Consider the following 26348-nt stretch of genomic DNA (forward strand, 5'->3'; position numbering starts at 1 on the left):
TTAGAGCTTCTGGAGTGACTCACCTGTAGAACAGAATTTTAATATTTTTCAGGAAGGTGGAAGGATTACAAATATAAATTAATTATCCTCTCCTTTCTGTTCTGCATAGCAGGCATTCAGTCAGTGAGATACAACAGCAGAATTTCCTCAACTTTTCAACATGGTTCCGATGCTTATTTCATAAAGCATAACTGGGTCTGCTTAGTGAATGACAAAATTAACTTCTGAACAAATCTTCCCAGAGCAGCCGTTTTTTAAAAATGAATATTCTCAGGATGCATTTTAACACAGTTATAAATCACATTGTTGGATTAATATGACAATTATCAATGTTAATGGCCAGTTGTTTTGTTATAAATGGGTTTCTTGCATTAAATAAATGACTCTTCTTATGCTCCTAACTTAATTAGAACATAGGGTATGGCTATATCTGTTTTGTAATTTTGTTCAATATTTATTGGTTAATTATACTAATGAAGTGTTACTATTTTGTTTTGTGTTGTCTGGGTGTTTTGAGAATGAACTGGTCGGTGAGACTTGTTTTTGTTTACTCCAGCTCCGGTATTGCATAACATTGCCAGGGTGCTTTGCCTGTCAATAGGGCTCCTCATACTACATTTGCAGAGGTCATGCATTATAGCTTGCGAAGGTAAAATCTCTCCTTATTTCAGTGATGGTATTGACTTGCTTTTCAAAGCAGTTTACCTTTCAGTGACATTGCATTTATTTAGCATATCTTACAAAAAACCACCCCCAAAAAACCAACAGAGAAAGAGGGACAATGTCTTCTTTGGCACACATAGAAATATACTTGTTAACTAGACTAGGTTAAAAAATATAATCAATATACCAGTCAGATGAGTAGGCCAGTATCTTAACGTTTGTTAAACATACACTAGGCATATTTGTCAGCTTTTTTAGACTGCAGGCAGTTAAATCCTGTTTACATGAAGTTCTGCATTAACTTAAACCGTAAGTACCTATGCACAAGCTTACTAAACCAGCTTATAAAACCTGATGCTGATATTATAATATTTCAAGTTTAATATTGGAGCAAGTTCTCACTGGAGCAATGCTGTTCTGGCTCAGCTGAGTGTCGTGGTTTAACCCCAGCCGGCAGCTAAGCACCACGCAGCCGCTCGCTCACTGCCCCCCCACCCAGTGGGATGGGGGAGAGAATCAGGAAAAAAAACCTCATGAGTCGAGATAAAGACAGTTTAGTAGGACAGAAAGGAATGAAAAACAATGATAATGATAATAATATGACAATAGTAATACTAAAAGAATTAAACTATACAAAGCAAGTGGTGCACAATGCAATTGCTCACCACTCGCTGACCGATGCCCAGTTAGTTCCCGAGCCGCGATCCGCCCCTCCCAGCCAGCTCCCCCAGTTTATATACTGGGCATGATGTCATATGGTATGGAATAGCTCTTTGGCCAGTTTGGGTCAGCTGTCCTGGTGGTGTCCCCTCCCAACTTCTTGTGCCCCTCCAGCCTTCTTGCTGGCTGGGCATGAGAAGCTGAAAAATCCTTGACTTAGTATAAACACTACTTAGCAACAACTGAAAACATCAGTGTGTTATCAACATTCTTTTCCTACTAAATCCAAAACACAGCACTATACCAGCTACTAGGAAGAAAATTAACTTTGTCCTAGCTGAAACCAGGACACTGAGCTATGCACATCACCCTGCAACGCAATATCCAGTTCAGCCTCCTAGGAGACATCTAAGTAGATGGCTTAGTAAACTTGATCTTATCAAATCAAAAGGTGTTCTAAGTCAGCCAAATGTAAAATTACCCATCAGGAACAAGGAAAGAGAGCTACAGTTACTGAATGGAGAACTGACAGTCAATAGTTACTTTGTGACTCTGGTTCCAATTTTTTTATATGCCTTTACTAAGACTGGGTGAAGTCAGAGTGGGGATTGCTCCTTTCTTTGGGGAGCTACTGAGCACAATGACTTAAAGAAACTTGTACGGTTCGAGAGGTGCAAGAGAGGTCAGACACTGCAGCTCAAAGAACAACTGAGAAACTGTGGACAGAGAGCAGATACCAGGTCTCCGAGATGATGAAATAAATTTCCTGCAACCATAGAGCAGTGAGATGAGTCAGGTGCAATGTGGAAGGTCAGTGAGTTGAGTAAAACCAAGCCTCAATGCCAGGACCACTCTGCAAAGGAGCAGAGCAGGAGAGCTGTTTATAGACTCTCTTTATGGTTATTCTACTTTGAGTTTCCTCTGCTCAAAAAGTTAGGGATTCTAGTTTATGTTATTTTAAAGCCTGACTTTTTTCAGTTTAAAAGCCTTTTGATCTTCTTTGGGGAGTTCACTGTAGGAAAAGGTCTAGTAAGACGCACCTCAAGGCTTTTGCTAATTCTGGATCCCATTGCATGGACAGTTAACTGAAAAGCAATGCCTGAGCTCCCAGTACACAAGGGCTATTGACTACAACTCCGGAGTTGGTTTGCTCAGGGGTACTGAACTGGAATAGGGAAATCATCTTCCCACATGTGGTATTGAAGAGGAACAGTAATGGAATAATAAATATACTTCGGATATTCATTTATAAAAAAGTAATATAAAATTGGTAGAATGTAATAGAAAATAGCAACAAAACTTTTCTGAAGAAAAAGTCCATGTGACAGACTTAATGACCTTTGCCCATGTATTATCTTAAAGAATTAGTGATGTCTTCCATGGCATCATATGCCATGCTAAATGGCTCTTTAGTATAAAAGAGAAAGGCATAATGAGAACCAATGTCTGAAAGCTGAAGCCAAGAAAAAAAACAATTTAAAAATTAGGGCTACATTTTTAACTCTATGGTGATTAATCATGGGAACAAACTACCTAGAGAATTATTTGAGTCCCCATTTCCTATACTTCAGATCAAAAATAGTGTCTTTCTGACAAATAAGATTTAGAAAACCCAAGATCTTAAATAATAGCTGAACTCATACTATTTGATTTATTAAGGAAAAAAAGAGTAGAATGAAGTAAAGTATAATAATGATACATAGCAGGACAGCCTACAGGATCTCATAGTCCTGACTGCTTCCAAAATCTAGAATTTTTAGGAATCCAATTACTATAAACCACAAAATGCTACCCTTGCTACCCAGATTGTCTTGGAGCCTTTGTAGATATTCAAGGTCAAGAGGATACAAAAATCTCTTTGTATGTTGTCTTATAGTTTATAGGCATAGATTCAGTATCTTCACATGAAAGAAAGCTTTGTATCATTATTAGTACGTGTTTTCCTGTAAACTCAACCCCTACATATAGGCTACAGGCAAAGCAGGAAACGGAAGGGTCTTAACTGCAGCGGTAACCAGGTTAATCCCTGACACACAAAATTCCCTGTATCCACAAGTCTTAATGGTCCCTCCCGTGGTCTCCTCTGGTGAAGAAAAAATCTCACTATGCACAAGTGTAATATGGAAGAAATTGTTCTGATTTGCATGGGGATTTGCATGCATATACCTTGCTCCTGTATGTTTCATTATCAGGGGATGGAGATTTTCACGTTCTTCCCAGGAATCTCCACAGAGCAGTGAGATACGTGGTGCTGTATATGTTGCACACAAATTATTCTTAATGAATAGCTTCCTGTATTACCACTTATACTGAATAAGTACGTAAGCAGAATTGTTGAATCAATACTACAAGTAGAGGATATCAGTGTTTTTATTTTGTCTTTCCTTTTACTTGTGGTTAACAAGAACTTAAAGGTTAGATTAATTTTCCTTTGTTTTACTTTGCATTTAACTTTGTATGGGATAGGTTAGCAGAAGATCTTATCTTAAAATGAAAAGTTCTAAGAAGGGTTGGAAGTAGAAAACATCACAAAGCTTGTAGATAAATTAATGCAAATAAATAGCTGGAATTTGAAATCTCTGCTTGAGAATATGCCAGTCATTTTATAGAAATGAACGTAAAACCTCAGTTTTGCTCTGAAGTTTCACTAGTAAAGTTACATTTCCAACTCTTTCCGTACTAATTTTAGTTCAGACTTGGAAAAGGACAATGCTATTCTTAAATTTTTTCTGTGCTGAGTGGGGTTCTTCAGAAAATGCTTTTAATTATTAAATGTGAAATAGCCTGTTTCCACACCAATGCACTTGGAAAGGTAAGTATACTGGTTAATACAGCTGTGTTGCTCTCTGAATAAAGTATTTAAACATATCTTTTAGGATTATTTATCACTTAACAACTTGCACGACACTGGGCAGGGATACTGGAAAAAACCTTTCTCCTAGATTGAATGGTCTCATCTCACAAGCTCTCCAAATACAGAACTTCAAAGATAGAATGAAAATGTTCTGTGAAGAATGACAACAGGATCAGCTCATAAAGTTTAAAAAAATCATGCTGCAAATCTTAGTCATGTAGTGTCTCAGTGCATTCCACAAGTAAGTAAAAGTGATTTTTGAAGAAAATACAGGCTCAGGACTTTTGTTTAAAGAGTGAGACTGGGCAAGGGGACATGGATAACTGTGCAGCTTTCTATTTTTCAAAGCATTGTTATTACAAGAGAAGAGTCTGAATGTGGAAATATGAAAATGAGCATCTGTTGTTATGAGAAATGTCAGACATAGAAGTTTAAAATATCTGATTTACCTAGATTTTTCTCCTTTCCTCTTGAAGAAAAAAAATGAAGATAATAGCTATCTCCTCACCTAGCATTTCTAAGATTTCAAATTTTATAGACTGTCTGCCTTCAGGGCTTGAGGAGTCTTTGTGTTAAGAATCCACCTGATAATAATGTTTCACTGGGAATATAATAATTCTCTTTTGCTAGAGGCAACAGGCAAAGAAACTTCCTAAGTCAACTAAAAAGTCTCTTTTTTATTAGCTGGAATTTACTTCTAGTTCTTCATCTTTCACTTTCTGCCTCTGATTAGCTGCAGGAACTGAAAAGGAATATGTGCATGAAAGTTCACAATAAAATATACCAAATCTTTTTTCTCCACTTAGAGATTCCATTCTACTAAAAGATTCCTTTTCCACACTTTTCAGCAAATGTGGAAATTGTAAGGTGAGCAGGGGTTATGTGTCTTTTCCACTTAACCAGGATAGAATGATCATAGAATCATTGAATAGTTTGGGTTGGAAGGGACCTTTAAAGGTCATCTAGTCCAACCCCCCTGCAATGAGCAGGAACATCTTCAACTAGATCAGGTTGCTCAGAGCCCCGTCCGGCCTGACCTTGAATGTTTCCAGGGATGGGGCATCTACCACCTCTTTGGGAAACCTGTTCCAGTGTTTCACCACCCTCATTGTAAAAAATTTCTTCCTTATATCTAGTCTGAATCTACCCTCTTTCAGTTTAAAACCATTACCCCTTGTCCTATTGCAACAGGCCCTGCTAAAAAGTCTGTCCCCTTCTTTCTTATAAGGCCCCTTTAAGTACTGAAAGGCTGCAATAAGGTCTCCTCAGAGCCTTCATTTTCTCCAGGCTGAATAACCCCAACTCTCTCAGCCTTTCTTCATAGGAGAGGTATTCCAGCCCTCTGATCATATTTGTGGCCCTCCTCTGGACCTGCTCCAACAGGTCCATGTCTTTCCTGTACTGAGGACTCCAGAGCTGGATGCAGTACTGAAGGTGGGGTCTCACCAGAGCAGAGTAGAGGGCCAGAATCACCTCCCTCGACCTGCTGGTCACGCTTCTTTTGATGCAGCCCAGGATACAGTTGGCTTTCTGGGCTGCGAGTGCATGTTGTTGGCTCATGTCCAGCTTTTCATCCACCAGTACCCCCAAGTTCTTCTTGGCAGGGCTGCTGTCAATCTCTTCATCCCCCAACCGGTATTGATATTGGGGGTTGCTGTGACCCAGGTGCAGGACCCTTAGGAGCTGGAGCTGGATATGCCAATAATTTGTCTTCATTGATATTGGAAATCGTGATTTTGGAAAGTGATGTGATCTTTTCTGCTCCTTAAGATTATGAAAAGACATTAAATCAATAGTGCTACTTACACAGTCTCTGACGAAAGATGTCTTTTCTTACTATGTATGTGGCATTACATACATGGGTGCTACAGCCTGTGGATTCACAGGCTGCTAAGAAGTAGGACACACACATACACACAAAATGTCCTATCTGTATCACTTATTCCCACTTATTGACCATAGGATCTAAGTATTTAAGTTTTCAGCATAACTTGGTCACTTTTAATAAACAGGAAAATAGTAATTCACATATGTAACACATAGGAAAAGAGACCTAGATGATCTGTTTAACCACAAGGATGCCTATAAAAGTGCTCCCAGCTGTCAGTGTTGTGAGGTGTGCTGCCATCCAGCCCATGACAGGGGAAGAGCTCCCTGTGAGGGGGTGGGACAGCTCCTGCTCCGCATCCTCCAGTTCTGTGCAGGCATAAACGCACATTTCACGGGACAGCAGCAGCATCAATCAGCAGGTTTGAGGATAATGAGTAATGGAAAAGCAGGTCCTGGCAGAAGAATTTTGAAGATATCATTAGCCCCTCAGTGGTAGACTTGGGCCTTTGTCCAAGAGTACAAATTGGTATCAGAGGAGGAAATTTAATCTGTTTTTGCATTTCTTACATAACATCCTAATAATTGTAATATCTTTCTTCTCTTAAAAAAAAAAAAACAACCAAAACAAAAAGAAAAAAAACCCTGGTCATTTCCAACATCTAGAATTAACAGACTGCTCCCAGTAACTAATAATCGGCTTCAACTGAATATTAAATCCAGGTTTTAACACCAGGTTTTGTCCATAACTTTCCTCTTCTCTCTGCTCTGCCGTGCTCCACTCCACTGAAATTCACAGCAGTGCTCATCAGGCCAGAAGCTGGGATTCAGACCTAGGCTTAAAACATAATAGTAAGTTTAGCAATTTCTTATGCAAAGGTAGCCCATTGCTTTTTCTTGAGAAAGAGATGACAGATCGGAAATAAAGAGCACCCTTATGCTAAAAGATAGTTACAGATTAAAACCTAAGAAGATTTTTTTAAATGAAGAGGATGAATAAGAAACCAATGTGGTGAGACAGTAACATTCACCGTGACTTTTCATATAAATCTCAAATAGGAAAAAATGTTTTCATGTAAAAGCATTAGAACATCAGAGTCATGTCAAAGATCAAATTAGCAGCTGCATCCTTGGGCACTTTTCAGCTTATCTGCACTTATTTCAGGGATTTTTGGTAATACTTATATTTCTCAGACATCTTTTCATAGAACTGTAGACCACTTATTCTTGCTAATGTGTGTGTTGGCTCCATACCACCTCAACTGGCTGAGTGTGTCTATTCTCAAAAATGCAAAGAATTTCTTAATGGTGACTACTTGAAACTATAATCCCTTTATGACAATTTATTAAAGATTGGTTTTCTTTTAAAAATGTTTGATAAAATGTAGCCATGGTCTTACCCAGAAGGAACTAAACTTCTTTGTTTTGTTTGTGTGTACACTTGTACATATAGGTCTATGTAAGTCAAGCAATGAGTACCTGATCCTGTGAAAAGTCTGGAACACATAACCAGCATTAGATCTTCTTTTGACTGTGAAAGTGGAAGGAACAATGATTTACAGATTGATTTATTTACATATGTGAACACATGCACTTGTGAACATACTTTTTTGGTATCCTGATGCTGCTTTGCAGGGCATAAATTACTTACAATAAATTGCAAAATTAGCTCTAGAAAAAGGATGAAATATGTCTCTGAATCCACATTAATTATGGCAATAGTAATAATGATATCAATAATAATACTGCTCTAGATGTATATAATGGCTATGACTCATAAGGACTGAGACCGGTTTAATGCGCATTTTTGAGGCAGTCATCAAAGTTGGTTGTATTCCTGAAGGGAGACTTTGGGTGCCACTGTAATAAGAATTCAACCCTAAATAAGAATATGCAATTTTTTTTACTCTCACCCTCCTGTGGTCTTGCCAGGGGAGAGCTGTTTTACTTGCAGCTCAGGCTGCTTGTAAGATGAAGACTGATCCGGAAACATGCTAATTCAGCACATCCATTAGGCACTGCAGTGCTGTCTTCTCTTCAGAGCAGTCCTGTCAGGGTGGCTTTGGCTGAGTTGGTCAGTTGTAAGTCTGCTGAATCTCCCATCTCCTCCCCCCAACCAGCAAGTCTTCCAGGCTTGGTATCCAAATACTGGTAAAAACTGGAACTACAAAGTCACAACTGTAAATGTAGACAGAGTAAAAATATATATTACTGACATTTAATACAGAGGTAAAACCAAGGTCCAAATTACATTAAATTGAATAATTTGCTTCAGTTACATATTGGGAAAACAATATCATTTTCCAGAACTCTATTTTGAAACTCTTTCAAATTGAGGAGGTGCAAAGAGTTATCTCCCTTAAGTGAGGTCACCCAAGTCCCAGATACAGCTCCATCACTTCTCCTTGCTCTCAGCTCTCAGCTGCTTTGAAGAACAAATAGAGTGTTTGGAACAAACCAAGCTGCCGTCTGTAGGAAGTGTTTCCAGGCTCTTTTCCAGAAAGGGTGATGTTCTCTTCCACAGCCTCTTCCTTATGTAAGTCTGGGAGGTTCTGATTAAAGAAACAGACTTTGAATGGGAGATAAGGAACAACATTTGCCCTCATCTCCTCTACTGTTAACCTTTGTCATTCAAGGATTATCAGCAGCTGAACTCCAGACGCTTTCCTTTTCCCCTTGCTACTTTTAGGATTGTGGGTTATAATTCATCTGAGTCTGTTGCTTTGTCAACTTTTAATCATTCTAATTACCTAATTATCTACTCTAATGAAATGCTAAAGCCTTTAACAGTTCAGTCTTCCTTCTCCCTGAAGGAAATTCTATCTCATCCTCTGGCATGTTACCTTCTTTGTTTAAATATGAAGACAGAGAAATTATTTGGGGGCTGGGCATCAATGCTAGATTTGCCTGTTCAAACACTCTTTCCTTGCTCACTGTTTGCTTTTTATAGCTGTAGTTACTCTTTAGCCTTTGTTTACCAATCAATGTTTTTGTTAAAATTCCTTAACAATAAATGTCAGCAGGGAGATAGGAAACAGACATTGCATAAAATCTAGAAACTCCTTCCCTGTCAGTGAGAAAATTCAGATTTTACCAACATCAAAGGTGACTGTTCATAGCAATGAACTACAAATTCATGCTGCATTTTGACTCACTGAAGCATACTTTCTTTCTGCGAGATCACTTCAGCATGAGAAGTATGGAATGAGGCATCAATCTATGAAATTATATTATGTGGGTTTCATTTACCTTAGGCCAAGGAAAGAAGTGAACTTGGGTTTCTCCACTGTCAATAAACACATCAAATTTGCAGCTGCTCTATAGTATAGCTCTTTTTTTGTCCTTTAGCTGTGTTTCAAAACAAGGAGTATTTTGGGAAAATGACTATAGGCACATGAGTATACATTCAGGAGAAGATCTTACAGAAGAGATTCTGTATGGGCTGAGATAGCTGACTGCACTGATGGGGGACGTATCAGATCTACAGTCAATTCCTGTTGTTTTGTTTCCCAGCTGACTGCCTCGGGGTAGCCGCTCACTGAACAGGCTACATGGTATGTTTCCTGTCCGGTACACTGCCTGGTTTGAATCCCCTTCTGAATTGCCCAAGTGCCATGTGCTGTCTTACTCCCTGATGAATGTTTTTGCATGTTCTTTCTCTTGTCCCCAACTGGTCTGACAGAAGAGGGTCCACGTGACACTGCTGTGCTGCAGGGACAGTGCTATAGCTAGCACAAGTTTTTTCCTAGTTTGCCTGCTGGAAGGTACAGCTTACCTATTGAACACATGAAATCAGAGAAAGTACCTTGCTTCCACATTAGCAAATCGCCAAAGCGATAAGCACTTACTCTCTCGGAGGAACACTGGAAGCAGTAAGGGGCATGGGATATGATTCAGTTCCTCCCTCACTTAAAAGTGTGTCAGTAGAAAAAAATCCCCCAAAAGCAGTATTTGAACACAGAGAGTAGAAGTGTAAGAGCATTCAGAGAAAAAGATCTGTGAGAAGGAGGATAGACAAGGGAAAGAAGGAAACAAGAGGACAAGGCACTTAGGCTGTGAGGAGTAATTAGCCTAGGAGAAAAGTAGGAAAAAAACCACTATGCATGAGGCGTGTGGAAGAGCAAAAAAGAATGGAGTTCTGCCTTTTAGAAAAGGAGGGTCAGGACATGAGAGAAAGCATTCAAAAGAGCATGCAGTGGGTTAAGAAGAAAGAAGCAGTGAGAGGAGATAGGAAAAGGGAGAACTGAGAAAACTTTTAGGCAAACATACAGTAATTTTATGTCCTTCACTATTTCCCTAGGAGGAATGATACAGGCATAACTCAAGCCTGTTACAGGTGAAATTCCATTCAAGTCAGGTCTTTTCTATTACTCCAGATTTGAATTCTATACCTCTGCAGGCTTACAGACAGTCGGAGACATCCTATTTGTACAGTTTCCTCACACACTTTCATTCATAGGGCGTGGGACTTCATGTCACTTTTCTATTCTTAGGATCTAATTTATATAACTTCAGAAATGTACTCCCTTGTGTCCATTAAGTCCGTCCTGCTTGTCTGCTATTACAAATCCTTTTCTTCTTTAAGGCAGTCAGGTTTCTAATTTCCCCTTATAGGAAGTATGCTGCCACTCCACTGTGGAAGGCTTTCTGACATGTTTCCACCCATGCAGGAATTATTCCCTTTTCTGGAGTGTTTAATCAGCACACTCACACATGAGGATCAGCCCTCTGGCATGCACAAACCTCTCCCTTGGTTCAGAAGCCTCAGAATCACAAGGATCTCATCGGTTTCCACCTCACCTATCTAGCCTTTCTTACAGGAGTAACTTTTCAGCTGGAATTTATTATGTCTAGGAACAACTCCTGGTAAACCCGTCTTCTTTTGCTTTAAAAGCTGCGTATAATGGAACTTGGTTTAGTTGTCCCTGAGTTCAGCTGAATGGGAGAGAACATAATTTTAGAGGGATTGCCACATAGCTATTTTGAACATATTTATTTCTGTTTCCTGTAGTTACTGATCTGAATCTGTGATCCAGATCTTTAAATTCTGTAAACTGACATACTTGCTTTGAAATCTTTTGTTGTGAAATATATGGAACTATGATTTTTACAATTTAAGGATCTGGCCTTATTTTCAATATATCACTAAAAATCCCCTGGAATTCTCAGAAATAAGAGATAGTCACAGCAGGTCTCCTCTCCTTCCCCATTAAAATTTTAATTCTTTATTAAAAATTGAAATTCACAGTAAATCAGATAGAAACACATATTTGGATTTTGAAATTATTTGATGGGTGCTTTCAAGTTTATACTAGTGACACTTCATGTAGATCCACCTCTCTTTGCTGGATCTCTGAAAAACATTTTCTTGAACACATTGTGATCTCCCCTGTGCCATGTATTACAAAAGATACGGTTGGGAGCTCTGGTCCACAGAAAAGAATGGCAACTGAGATGAATCTGAGATTCAGATATTTCAGTTTTGATTGAAATCATATTTTCAGAAATCCAGTATTTTAGGTGCCTTCTAAACAAAAATTAAGAATTACATTGACAATTTTATGGAAAAAAAGGCTTGTTTGAGAAGAAATTTAGTTTGTAACAGAAAAGAAATCTTTTCAGCAAGTCTTTTACAAAAACTTCCTTTAGGCTCTGTTTTGGGTGAAGAATGGTCCAAACATGACATGTCCTCTTGGATTTGAGTAAGACAGATCCGATCCCATACAGACACTTCAGCATTTTTATAGATTCCATCATATTAATAATAATAATAATAATAATAATAATAATATAATAATGATGATGTTCCAGAATAAAAAGAATGTTGAATATAGCTAATACCCACAAAAGGGTAGCTATACTGCTCCGGTATTCTGCATTGCCAAAGACATGCAAACCAGCAGATTATCCATAAATAAGTTAAAAATTGGGAATTTTGCAGATGGTCTTTGATTAATTCCAAAATATCCTTTTATATAGGGGAAGCTATGCAGCTTTTTACAGAATGAGGGTGGCTTATTGGAAACCAGATCAAAAAGTGCTAGGTGTGAGATCTGACCAAATGTATAGATAGGCTTTTCTGCAAGAAAACATCTGTAAGGTGATATTTCCTTTGCCAGAATAAGGAAGCATCACCCCTGTTCTCATCTCTCTTCCAACAGCAAGTACTTCTTAAACTCTCAGGATTTTGTTTTTTCTTGATTGAACATTCTTCAAGATAAGAAATGGAAATGGAAAACATACACACAGATTTCAGTTTCGGTGCCAGTGATTTTGAGTTCCAATTCTACAAGAAAGCCCTGGGACATTCATTACCCAGTGCTGAAATTGTTATAGGTTGGACAGCAACAGCATTTGAACTAAGTCTAACTTATAAACTGTATGATATATGGGAAGTGACGTTCCTTTTATGACCTCATTTGTAATTCTGCGCAATGTGTTGTCCTGCTATTCCCAAAGTTGTTTCATAGCTTTGAATTGTCTTACACATGACTGTGTGAAAAGTGTGGCCATAAAGACAAATGAATGGCACAGCATTTTGTTGTCATTATAGAAATAAACATGAGCTCAACACTCTGAGACTCTGACTGTAAGGCTAGTTGCTCATTTTCCCATTTGACTGCCCTGGCTCCACTGCACCTATACTCAAAAGCAAAGGCAAAGAAGCAGAGTGAAGCCTCATGTGTGTGCAATGAAGATGTATGAGGAGTGACTGAGGTTCACTAGATGTTCATGTGAAGTGCTGCTTTAGCGCCTTTGGATTCATCGAGACATCTGCATAGGCTGAAAGACATGACACGGACAGATATAAGCCTTTCCAGAGCAGCAACTATAAATCAGGTATCATGTCCTAAAATTAAATCAGATGCCTATGTTTACGCAACACACCCTAGAAACCTTGCCCCTCGCTAACTCCATGGAGGGAGCCAGGATATTTGCATTCCTTGCAGTAAGAGTAATGCAACAAAGAACATTCCTATTTGTTGGCACTGCCTGCATTATTAAACCTTGTGACTTAATGGGAGTTCATTCAGTCTCGGTTGCATTTTTTCCAGAGTCTGAGGCAATTAAACACCCAAATCCAAATGAAGTTAAAAGGGAAGGATAAATTTAGAGAAAATGGTGTCCAGAACAGATAAAGCATTTAATAGTCTAAAGTGGCTTCTAGAGAGCATTTAAGCATGTACATGTATCCTAAAAGGTTAAATCATCCAAACAAAGAAAAGAGAAGATTGTAACTCCATACCTTAGGCTGTTTTTGTGGGTTTGGGGAGTCCTAGATACAGGTTTTGCCTCCCAGAACTGTGTCTGTATTTTACTGTCATTGGATATATATAAACATGCCTAGGAAATTAAGAGAGGTTCTGGATTCTGTTCTTGGCATCAGGCAGCGAAACATATCATTATGATGTAAATTCTGCATTTGGACAGCAGGTTCCTTTGAAAGTCCCAAACTCCTGCCATAAAGGTAATTCTGATTTATATTTACTCCCATTTACTCACATAGTTTTGGAAGATAATACGTTTATTTTCATTTTCATTCATGTACATTTCAAAGGGGAAGAAATTGTGGAATTAAGATTATCCCATCAGGAAAAGCAATCATACATGTAATAAATAGCCAGCCACGATTGACCACACAGCATGATGGCTCCATAAAGAAAGAGAAAAAAGAAAAGAATTTCAGCCAGTTGGGAAGCTGTCCCAGATACTGATGAAAAGATAATAATTAATGATAGGATTTTTATTCATTTATTTATTTAGAAACAGATGCATTACTAATTTTAACCTCAAAAGGACATTTAAGCCTTGCAAATTGTACAGATTTTTGGATGGTACTTCTCAGCTATCTCTGTGAGGAATGTGGACTTTGCTATTGGCATTTTCTTTCAAGGATCCTTTCAGTCTAAAGGAACTCCCTTCCCCTTTCCAGTTTCTACTAAGCTGAAAATATGAGATCTGTGGGTCATATTTTGGTATTTTATAAGCTTATTTACCTCAATAACTATTCATCACTCAGAGCAAAAGATAAAATTTTGGCCTAGCCAATTTCAGCAGGATCAGGGTTTCCCTCAAGCATTTTCCAATCTGGGTTTGAAAAAGTCCTCACGTATGTCAAATCTAAAACCTTCCTAGTATCCCTTTGATGCTCTATATGACTGTCCTTTTGTTGGTGGAAAGAAGATAGCGATGCAGTGTATTGCCAATATTTACCCAGCACTTGAATTGCTTTTGTGACACTATTGACTTATTTTCTCTCTAACATATCACCAAAGAATGTAAAAGGCTGCCCCCTGAAGTCACTGATGGATATGTTGATTGTCTTTGGATGGAGTCCTGCAAGGAGTACCGCACTTTCCCGTTAGAAACATTTTGACACCCTGTTATCTTCCTGAGTTGATCAGACACCTGCTGCTACCCCACCTGCCTTCTTGGCAACCAGAAATGCCTGTCTGCTGCTCTTTCCTAGGTTTTTTTTTTCCCTCTCTCGCTGTGTAAGTATCAACAGGTGGGATCAATTGTGAGGAAGGATGTTGTGCCAATGCTTCATTGCTGGCATGGAGGCAGGAGCTCCTGTAGAGGGGGTAGCACGTGCGGGTTGAAGAAGGCTGCTCTGCAGAAGTCGGTGCTGTCTGGCACCCATGCCTTACTAGAGGGGTCCAACCAACTTTGGAGCAGGCAGGGTGCCATCCTGACAGATGGACAGAAGGGGCAGCCAAGACACCAGGTAGTTATGCAGCAAGTGTGTTTGCTGAGGGTTTGATTGTCAGCCAGCAATGTTTAAATGACTGTTTGTCTTGAATTTATACACATTTGTTTAAAGAAATGCATGAAAACTAATGTAGAACTGCATTGTATTAACTTAAGAAAAAAGGAAAAAGAGCTTCTGAAGCTGAGCAGAAAGGTAGCTTGTAGCCATAGCTGTATTCCACTGATAGGTATGTCCACATGCTTTTGTTTGCAGTGACAAGTTTCTCTAAAGCCTGCTTTGTAATAGGAACTGTCCCCTAATAATAAGTATTGACACTTTTCTTGCACTGTAGGTGGCAGAAATATGGAAACGTCAAAATGTTTTAAGAGTCAATCCAATATTCTATCTACCAAGCAGAATTTTTCTCTGGAGCTGGTAGAGCTTTTAAAAATCCTTATATTTCAACATAGTTAAGTGCACTTTTCAGGCATAACCAAGAAGCATGGATATGCAGAAGGATATAAAGAGCACTTCTAAAATCCATTGACCATGCTAGCATTTTAAAAAAAAATGTTTCTTCTCAAATTCTGTGTGAAGGTGTGAATCAGTACTTAAATTATCTGCATCAATCTACCTCTTAAGCAGTCACCTCTGTTTTGAGAGCATACTGACAGCAATCATGCCTGCTTGCAGCTAACCTCCTCATTCCAAGCAACTAAATAACAACTTTAACACAAACATTTGAATTAATTGCTGGTGTCTCAATGGGACAGATTGCCAAGACTTTATGGACGAGATCCAGCCTTGATATTGTATACCATATCAGACTCACGTTAGCCTAGCAGTCAGTCAGGTCATTTAAATACTCCTCCATGTGAGGAGTAGACAAAACCCTCATTGCACCCTGTGTAACTCTAAATATGCAAACTTGTCTTCCCATCTGATGGAGCTGTCGTCTTAGTTGATATCAAGAACTGAAAGGCTATGCCGTTGTCACATTTTTATCTTTTTCCATCCCATCATTGCTGGACATAACACTTGTAATACTATTATAATCATATCAATTAAGATAGGGCCTTAGGTGAAGCCTGTAAAGACAAGGTAACTCCTTGGACAGGCCTTATATTGTATCAGTGTCTGTTTAAAAACAGGCTGCTACACGGACTGAAGAAAATGATGCCATTCATGCCAGCCCTACTAAATCTTTATTGCTTTCTCCACTGCTGCAGCTCATTGTTTGTTATATTTAGTGTCTGACCACAGGATCTGCCATATGATGAACAGTCAAAATGAAAGGGAGAAAAATAAGATTGCATTTCAGCAATTCCTCCTGAACTTGTAAAGTTTTAAAAATGTGAAATTTGGCGGGAGTAGCTCAGAGAAGATGTATTACCTCTTCCAACACTGTACTGTTTAATTTTTTTGCATCTTTTAAGAAGTATGTTGCGTGTGTTATAGGAAGCAAAGAAAAACAGTTTACTGGAGAGTAAAGGACAAATAGGTTATGCTGATTAATCTTTTACTGAGATTGATTCAGTAAGGTGAGAAAGCAGATTTACAAATCCTCCTGCTTTTTTTTTTCTGATGTTTTTTCTAGATCCTGTATACATTGTGTCAGAATAAAAGCCTGAACCTGAGGTCCACACTGGGGAAACTACTGTGGTATTTTGAGATGTCCCCTTAAAAAAGGATTCACTTTGAAAATGCTTTTTAAGAAATTAGAGGTCAGGTTTCTCTGTACACCAAGTCTGACATACACTGGCCAGTGGTGCAACATGCTCATAAATCCACTTCAGCTGGTCAACTGTAATATGTTTACTACAGGCAGGAGTAAATCAGACCTTGGTAATTGTATTCTCAGCATAATTAAAGGTCTTGTCCCTTCTTTTAATAACTGTGTTAGAGAATTTAAAATATCTAATTCAGCTAGAGCTAATGGATCAGAATATATGTAGGAGCAGTAGATGCATGTATGCCTGGAGAAGAATTCTTCAGTGTTTGCAGTCCAGAAATCCAAACATGAAAATCCAATAGCTGAACAGTCCCAAGCCTATTTTCAGGCTCCTCCAAAGTGCTTAGTGGAGGAAAATATGACCTTACAGAGCACTGCAGCAGCTGGTCTTTGGAAGCTCTGGAGATATCCTCAGTTTAACAGAGATAAAGGCTATGTACTTTTTTGTTACCAGATTTATCACTGTGCACAACTGTCTTAATGAAGAACCACAATTCATTTACCACCTAATTTATTATTTGTTATTTGATTGCATGCTATTACTATCAGAAGTGTTTGTGATGGTAGTCAGTCAGGAATTAAATTTAAATAAACTATATGGCTTACAGAAATTTTCTCGTCCCAAACCAGGACAACAGATCACCAGCTAACAGAGACAACTCACTATGTTCAAAAGTAAAAGGAGGTAAATACATTTCAATTTTTGCTTCTTTTAACACTGGGTTTGCCAAGTCCAGCAGCAGTCTTGTGCAGAAGCATTTCCACACACTTCTACCATGATAAGAATTGATAGAATGATTACCTCTTTGTAACTAAAAATGTGATGATTTTCATAAAGCCACCTATCTTAACATCTCCACATTGCCATATTTTCATGGTCTGGAATATTGCCTAGATAGGGCTTCTTTCCAACTCCTTGACTTATTTCCTGTGCATAAAAAGGAACTGAGACAAAGCACCCTATTGATTATGAAGCTCAGAATAGAAAATAGTGTATCATATAAGGTTACGTTATAATACAGTACGGTTGGTAACAATTTCTTTGAGAACGTTGCTTTAACTCAACTGCAAGCTGTTTCATATAGCTCTGTTCAGAAGCATTTATATTCCATGGAATGAATCAGTTTCTAAATCATAGGTGACTGTGACTTCTGGTATTTGTATTTGTTGTAGTAGCAGTATTTTGAGGGGAGAGATCATTGCAAATTTGAAATACTGCTTTGATAAACATCAAAATTCAAGAACTGGAGCCACAGAAGTGCACTTAAGAGCTAAATAGGAAGCAGTGGAAATTTTATCTGCAAAGTGATTGCTAAATGGAAATCAAAAAGGTAAGCTGCAATTCAGTTTAGGGAATCAAGATTCACATGCTAAGTGATGCTGCAGGTGCTGTGCTGGACAGTGAAACACAATGTTTTTAATTAAATCATGGGTCTTCCTGAGGGAATATTGCATTAAAATCCAAGTGAATCTGACATAATGGCAAGATCTACATTCCTGGTTCTTAGTCAAGTCATTACATTAGTCTGCTGATTAGATCAGGAGGGAGGCATTTCAAATTACAGCAGCAGTTTTACAGAGTAGATAATTATGGCAAGTTATGAATGACAGAAATTACTGCAGCTAGTTTCCCCCCCCCCCCCTCCCCCCCCCCCCCCCCCCCCCCCCCCCCCCCCCCCTTTTCCTTTTTTCCTCTTTTCTGTCTCTCTTCCATAATGTTTTTCCTTTCTTTTGAGGATTCTTAGCATCAAAATGTTATATAGCACTTTGATTACCATTTAGTTCTTTTTGTTACTTTATTAAGCAAACTGTCAGTCATAATTTGTCTGGGGCTGTTGCTGACATTCATAGTTAAACTACAATAATTCTTGTTATATTTATGCATCTAGTCTCTAACTATCTGGATTCTTTCACTGTTGTAATATCTAGCTTCAAAGTAGTGGCCACAGAAGTTACCTATGCAGGAACTTCATTGGATCATCACATTTCATTGTGAGATCATATATACTGTTGAATACTAATTTTTATGTAATTGCACTAGGACAAACAACATGCAGTGCTAGTGTGATGATGACTTTTGACTTGACAGAAGTATAATTGAAAATTACATGTAAGAGATTTAGTTTTAAAATATTTTCATTAATGCATATTAGAGTACCATATTTTCCCCAAAGTTTAAAATCTGCTTATAAGTCAGAATAAGGTAATTAGGGTTGTCAATAGACACCTGCACTGTTTATTTTTACACTGTTTCCTCTAGAAATGCAAGTCTGGCTCGCAAGATTATTTTCTTTTGTATGTCTATTAACTAATGCTGAATTAGAGTTGATTTGAGTTAGAGTATATATAACAGCCTCACCTAATTACTTCATCTGGATCATTTCTACTGTGGGTTCAGACGTATTCATTATGACTGTGTTCTCAGGGCTGTGGGAATAATAATATTTCTCTGCAGCCAGACTTAAATAAAAGAGTATGGAGATCAGTTCAGTTTGAATTGCATTTGCTTTTAAAAATTCTTACTAATACCATAAAGCATCTTTTGGTCAACATGAAACTTTTCCTTTGATCTAAAATGAAAATTTTGATAGAAAAACCTACTTTCAAGATGAAACAAAATCTTGGCTTAGCGGTCTGTCCAATAACTCAGAAGATAAACATCCATCAAGGATGCAGTATAGTCAGGCTTGATTCTTTTTTCTGTTAGGAAGGCTAAAGTCCGTGATTTCAAGGGGTAGCACATCACCACTGGAAGACACGATGTTCAGCATCCTCCTGACAATGTTTTGATTTTGTTTAAAGAGAAACTCTATGGTGCATGCATTAGGAACTGACATGACAGAGTCAATGGCAGAATCATTTTCATTTTCACTTCCCGAGTCAGTGACTAACCAAATATTTTTCACAAGGGAGTGAAGAAACTTGACTATATTCTGTATCTTATTGATTAGAGTATTCTAATTAATAACAGCGTTCAAACTCTACCTTCAAATGGAAAAATAGTAGATTTGAACTGTGATTTCTTTCAGATAGGTGTCCTCATCAACAGAACGCTTTAAGATGCAGTATCCTCAGCTGTTCTTTTTGAAACTGTTTTGCTCTTTAGAAAATGCTTGGACTTGTTTGCCTAGATATAGGGGGCATGAGAGGTTCAAATGACAAAAGCAAGTGTTTCTTAACTACATAGGTAGTAGACCTATCAAATTCCTTGGCAAAGGAGAGTGGGAATGCAAAAAAACCCCCCTTGCCTAGCACAAAAGAGGTCAGGAGCACTTGAGAAGAGAGCTCCATTGGCAGCTATTAAATGAACAAATTATATCTAACCCAGGAAATCCCCCATCCTGAAAATAACTGGGGGTTCAGGAGAGCATTAGGGGAAGATGTCCATATACTTAGTCTTTTGTTACTCTTTGCTACGCATTTCTCTCTAGCCACTGTTGGGACAGAAGATCGGGCAGATGGACCCTTGATCTGAAGTGTACAGCAGCTCTTATGTTCTTGAGACTGCAAAAAAGAAAGAATTACATATATAAAATGGACTAACGCTAACATAAACAATAGAGTACTTTTTTCACCCATGGATATTCTGTAGGTTTGTGGGAAAGACACCCTCCTAGAACATGTATGCAATAGAAATAGGATTTTCTGTGTCCATAATATAGAGGCATCATCACCGGTGTATGACTCCAATCTCCCGACATTTGTTCCAACTTAACGCTGCTTTGCATGGAATTGCTTCATGCTCATGTTTCCTCTTTCCTAGCTAGTTTTCTCTTTTCTATTTTAATAGCTTACTTTAAATGTTAGTGATCGCAGAAATCATCTTATTGCTGTGTTCTCTCCAGGAGAAAAAGTTACATACAGTTATACTAAAGGCTAGATTTTACTAAATGTATTTATATTTAAAATTGAAAAGAATTAAATAATTTATCAAAACAGTTAATTATAATTTTATTTTGAAAGACCAGATAGTGTAATGAAAACTGAAAAATCATCTAAAGGGAGCCAGGGACATGAAAATTGGGAAAGTAGAAGTAGAATGTTAAAATTCATATGGGGAAAATGCAATTTTACACAAGACAAACAGACAGAAGGAAAGAAAAATCTAAACACAGTAATGTCAAAGGAGACATTCAGGAGACAGTGAGCAGAAAATCAGAAACAATTTTGCAAGGCCACACTGCGGCAAAAAGAAATTGAATGCCATTTTGCTATCTGTACACTGACATATCAAGCAGCATTGATGGAAAATAATAATCTCCCCAAAACAGGGAAAGCTGAGGGACCAAGGCAGAGGAGGAAAGTTGTTCTACTGCTAGTTTGATTCTTGGACTCACTGCTAAATTGTCTCAGCTGCTATGATGATTTTAAACCACTGGCCGTTGAAACTGCATGCTTTTCCCTTTCTTTGCAAGAGTAAATCTTAATTATCAGCCAGTTTTATGCACTAGATCTCTAGTAGAAATAATTCTCAGGGGTCTTTGAGGCAAACTTCAGGGGAGAATTACCAAGATGATACCCTTGCTGAAAGGGGTACTAAGAACTAGAAAGCACAAAATGGCTGGTGGCCACTTTTCATTTATGTATATACATTATCTGGGGTTTTCTGTAGCCTATTGAAGATAATGACAAAGACCAGTTGAATTTGGTAATGTATTTATTGGCTGATAATATAAAAAGAATTACATATACATGTCTTGCAAACAGATCACTGTACTATTCAAAAATAGATTCTATTATCTATATTGATTTATGTAACTCCTTACTCTATTATTAGCCCTGACTGATATAACTCTTCATTACTTATGGATTTACATTTTATTCAGTGCTCCTCTGCTAGTAAGCCAGTGCCAAGAAGCAAAGAAAATGTCACGGTGAAGTTGTTTGGTTTTAGTTTGGGTTTTTTTTTTTAATTTTCCACATTTTGGAATACTTTCCATCTATTTCACAGTTCCATGAATAAAGCTCAGTTATATAGTGTGAATGTCACTTGCACGGGAAAAGTGCCAGCACCAAAGACTGAAGTGATGATGAAGTAATAAAATAAGAACTACATGAAGCACAGATAAGTGGTTGGATTTGAAACAACTCTTGCCCTGGATGGCCAGTGCAGGTCATTTTGGCTATCTGTCCAGTTACAAAAATGAAACAGGCAGAGAAATTAGAGCACATAAAGAACAAAATCTATTCAGCTTAGTCCATAAACACTTTGGAGACCAGCTGCAGACGTGGTAGAGCTATAAGGGGCTTTTGGGAACAATGAAAGTCTTGTATGCGCCAGCTTACCGATCAGAAATGTTCAGAACCAGTCCTATTTACAGTAGCAAGCTCTCAACATACTTCATTAAAAATGGGAATGATATTCCAACCCTATCCTTTCATGGAGTTTGGTCAGATCAGAAGTCCTGGAACGTATGTCCAAATTCTGCAAAGATACTGAGTTTATTCAGTCAGAACTTGGATTGTTTCTATATAGACCTTAATCAGGTAAAATCTGTAGAATGTGATGTATAGAAAAAAAACCAACCCTAATGATACGGTAAACTAATCCAATATTATTTTTTGTAAAAGTGTTCACAGATTTTTCAGAAATAAAACCACGTTTGTATAAAATACATTTTGCATTTGTTAGTATTACTATTTTTGAAGAAATATGATTGTGAATCACTTACAATGCAACTTCTAAAAAAAGTGCTGTGTAGATAGCTGATTTCAAGTATGTACCTAGGGGCAAGATTTCACACATGAGTTTCCCATTTAAGTTAATAAAATTCTTCACTGTGTACATCCCAAAAAAATGTGCACTGGTTATGATACTCATGGCATGTATTAATACAGCTGTAACAAAAGGACAAAGGTGGTTTGATTTAGTAGTTTCTTTGTGAGTAAATATGATGTTGTACTATAAGACTCCTCTCCAGTTTGTGATAATTGCTTCTGTTTTATGCTAGTCCAGTAGTACAAAGAAATAACATGCTAACTTGTAATAGATACAGACTAAAAATAAAATGCCAAAAAAGAAAAGAAGTTGCTTAAATCTTGAAACAGTATTAGACATAATGGAATAATTTGATTTAAAATATTTTTTCAAATCCCAGAACAGTGTGTTCTTGATGTAAGATTTTTTTTTTTTTAACCACAATAAGTAGGTTGTAGGCTTTGCGTTGGAGATACCATATGGAAAGCACTAATTTAATGGGAAATGATAAGCTGTGAATTGGATTCATGATTCATGAGTCACAATGCACAATAACACATGCCAGTAATTTACTAAAATACAGTATGCATGTATGTATATTCATTTACACATGTGCATATATACCAATTCTTTGTTACCTAATTGTTACAATTCTGACAGAAATATATTCTTTTTTTTTGTGTAAGAAACAGCACTCTCACACATCAGGACAACTGGCCAGGTATTGGTTTTGGTGCTCACAAGGAATAGTTGTGACTGTAATATTTATAACGGAGAGTGTGCATAATCTCTATCTACACTTGTTCATTGTAGATTATAAATACTTCCTAAGTACAGCCATTGGGGCATATTTTTAGGAAGAGTCTTACAAGCAGAGATGTCAGAAGGCGGATCTGAGAGGAAAGAGTTTTCTGCTGACATTTCTTGATAAACTGAAATAAACATACCTCATTTAGAAAGCTACAGCAAAGTATGCCAGTGCAGCCATTTGATTGTATTGATTAAAATTGATGCATGCTTTATGATGAAGTGTTATATCCTTTCTCAACAAGTAAAGAACAACAATATTGTGTTTAGTTTGTCATGAGTGAATGATTTACTATAATCAAAGTCCTTATTTTAGTCTTCTGGAAAATGAAGTGTAGACATTATCAAGCTAAGGAGGGGCTTTTTGTTTTCTAGGAAGAAGTAACTTACTGCTGAAGGGGCCTCTCTGTGACTGAGATCCAAGGTATAATGATAGCTGATAATATTTGTGAGAGATGGAGGCTCTTCAGTGAAGCTGCATGATGAATCACTAATAAAACCCAATTAGCTGCTTAGATGATTCCCCTTACAGTCATCACTCAGAGAATGGAAATCATGAGAGCTGAGAGAGCATCACAACTGGGTCTACCACAGTGGCAAGAGAGAAAATAATGCTGGATCTTTGTGGAAGTCATGAAGGACAGTAACATAAGTGAGTGAATTTTAGTAAAGGCTCTTTAATGCACCTATGCAGAGCTGAAATCAATGGGTGATAATACCTTAGAACAAAATTAAATCGTCATATAAGTGAAACTGTGGTGAGTAGCACAGTGAGGGGTACCAGTACAGGGGTGACTTGCCTACTGGAGGTAACAGCATCATGATTAGAAGCAATACTGCAGCTAGCGACAGCAGCCAGGAGTAGCAGCAAGGTGAGAGGGGGTGGTTCATCAATGAGTTTATGATTAGAGATTGTGGCAGCTAGAAATTGTGCTGAGATGACGTCAAGGTACCTCTACAGGCACAGGCATCATTTTATGATAAAAGATGTATGAAAATATGTCTGCATGCATGCTAGGATGGTACTGAGTACTGAAAAAAAGCTGTCACGTATTGGAAAGGTACAACCTGGAGAAATATCTTTCAATGTAGATAAACATAAAGTGATAGGTACTGGGAAAAAACAAAGGGCAGCCAACTTACAAAATGATGGTCTTTGAGCTGATGGTTTCCATTCTGGAGCAAAATCTTAGAATTATGACAGATAGCTTAGCATGCAGTATTAGGAAAGCAAATGAAAAGCTAGCAGTTATTAGGTGAAGAACAGAAAACAAAGCAGAATGAGAAGAAGTTCTCACCCTCCTATAGGCATCCGCTTACAGCCACCGATGGGAGTCAGGATGCTGAGCTAGATGGGCTCTTGGTCTGACCCAGCATGGCTGTTCTTCTGTTTTCATGTTCACAGCTGGGTGAGAAAATCAAATCAATGGTCTGATGCCTACTGTTCTGCAGGGCTGTGCTTTCCGATCAGATAAACACTAGCTTGATTTATTGCTGCTTTGTTTTCCCCAAATCGATGCTGTGTCACTTTTCCTTTTAATACATATGGATTTGGCAAGAAAGGAACTGACTGTTGGGGGATCACAGAGTTGTAGCTCCCTGGCCAGCTGATGTCCATCACAAACTGGCCCGATATCTGCAACATCTAAAAGAAGTGCTACAGAAGTATTGAATTTTAGAGGCGTTTATCCGACTATGTGTTAAGAGCTAGCAACTTTTCTTTCTAACAACTGAAAGAGCGTTAGATAAGAAAGTTATGAATGCTAATCCAATTTATTTATTGTAAAACCAAACAGAACTCTTGGTCTTTTTAACAGCTAACTTCCTTGAAACTCTGAATGTGCCTTTACTGAGAAATACATTTTAATAACGCAGGAGCACAGTGTCTAGACAGGAGACTTTCTAATTTTCTTTTGCATAAATGAGTACAGTATTCATAAAAATCTAGATTGAGAGGGAATACATTATGGCCTAAAACATTTAGAAAGACTCTATCTACCTAGCTCACAAAAGCTCAGCTAATAAATATGAACTGTTTCAATGAGAATCAATATTAATGACGATTGGCTTTGTCCGGATTTATGCTTCAAGTGTAGTCACTTGTATGCACTCCTTGACATCTCAGGAGTGAGTGCAGGGTAAGTGGAGGAATTAATAGCATCTTACTCTGTCTCTGCCTGTTTTCATGAAACTTGCTGGAACTTACTGTCTTTGATTCCCCTAGCACTTTGTTAAATTTGTTTAAATTTATGCAGTAGGCCCAAAAGTTACCGGGAAGAGAAGGGTGGATAGATTTCGGCAGAACTTTGTATAAGCTTCTTTCCTTGAGGAAACCAGGCTAAAAAACAGAGACGTTTCCTTAGATTGCCTCATTCCGAACGACCCTCTGATGCAGAGATTATTCCTTAAAAACGTGGCAGAGATGATAGGAATATCATAAGTACTTCTGTTCATATTCTTTCATTTGCACTTGTTAGATGGTATTTGACTTCATGAATAGTCCCTCAGAGAGCATGGTGGCATCAACTGTTAGTATAAGACACTGAGAACCTGCCTTAATGAAAAGAGAAACATGACTCTCTGCAGCTGTCTGAATCATATCAATAAAAATGAGATTTCAGGGGTGAAACCCTTGAACTGCTGATGTAACTGGCAAAATTCCTGAAGATTTTTAATAGGGCCAGGATTTCACCATAGGAGTGCTGGCTCTCTTTGGTTTACAAATAAATCACAAAACATTCCCATTCATGTTTGTGTTGGCTGCTCCTAAGTATTTATGAACAGATTAGGATAGAAATTTTCTGTACTTGTTGCCTACAAAGTGCCTGCGAGTTTTTTATTTCAGTAATTCACTGTTTTTTATGGTGTGTGACTGGCCATCTTTTCTTTACTGGATAGTTGCTTATTCTTAACAGGAGACAATTGACAAATAGCAAATAACACACTTCTGATAGGAATCTGTAGCATGGTATTAATTAACAAGACTTAAATAATAAGTCACCAGCAGAATTTGACAAGGGAAAAAAGCAGCTTTAATTTGAGCTTTTTATTCACAAACCTTATTTATTCACAAAACTTATTTTCTTTACCTGATTACTTCTGAAAATAAGTATGCAATACTCTCCCTGTGTTGTATTTTATTACATCTGTTGGTCCGTAGCTTTTCATTTTACTGCTCAAATCTTGTATTTTTCTCATCTTTATGGGCTCACACACATTTGCTGTTACTGCTTTATGTACTTGTAATGTCTATGGACTCACATTATATACGATCTCAATTTATCATTATCATTTGCTGCTTTAAGTGTGATATATTATTGTAAATGTGGAAGATAAAGCCTCCACAGGAAAGCTATATCTTATCTGTAAATTGAACTTTTTTGTTGCTTATAAGGTTCAAATAATGCATTTTTAT

General features: G+C 37.8%; 1 protein-coding gene and 1 long non-coding RNA gene across 2 annotated transcripts in view; both read left to right on the top strand.

Annotated features, from left to right (window-relative positions):
* The window catches only part of CSMD1 (CUB and Sushi multiple domains 1), a 1238313-nt gene that overhangs the window by 34733 nt on the left and 1177232 nt on the right, over positions 1-26348 (top strand).
* Positions 14645-25608, top strand: LOC127014187 (uncharacterized). The gene is made up of 3 exons (XR_007766158.1): positions 14645-14732; positions 17059-17113; positions 23309-25608. It is a non-coding gene; the product is annotated as an uncharacterized LOC127014187 (long non-coding RNA).

Source organism: Gymnogyps californianus, chromosome 3, assembly GCF_018139145.2.
Source record: "Gymnogyps californianus isolate 813 chromosome 3, ASM1813914v2, whole genome shotgun sequence".
Taxonomy (NCBI): Eukaryota; Metazoa; Chordata; class Aves; order Accipitriformes; family Cathartidae; genus Gymnogyps; species Gymnogyps californianus.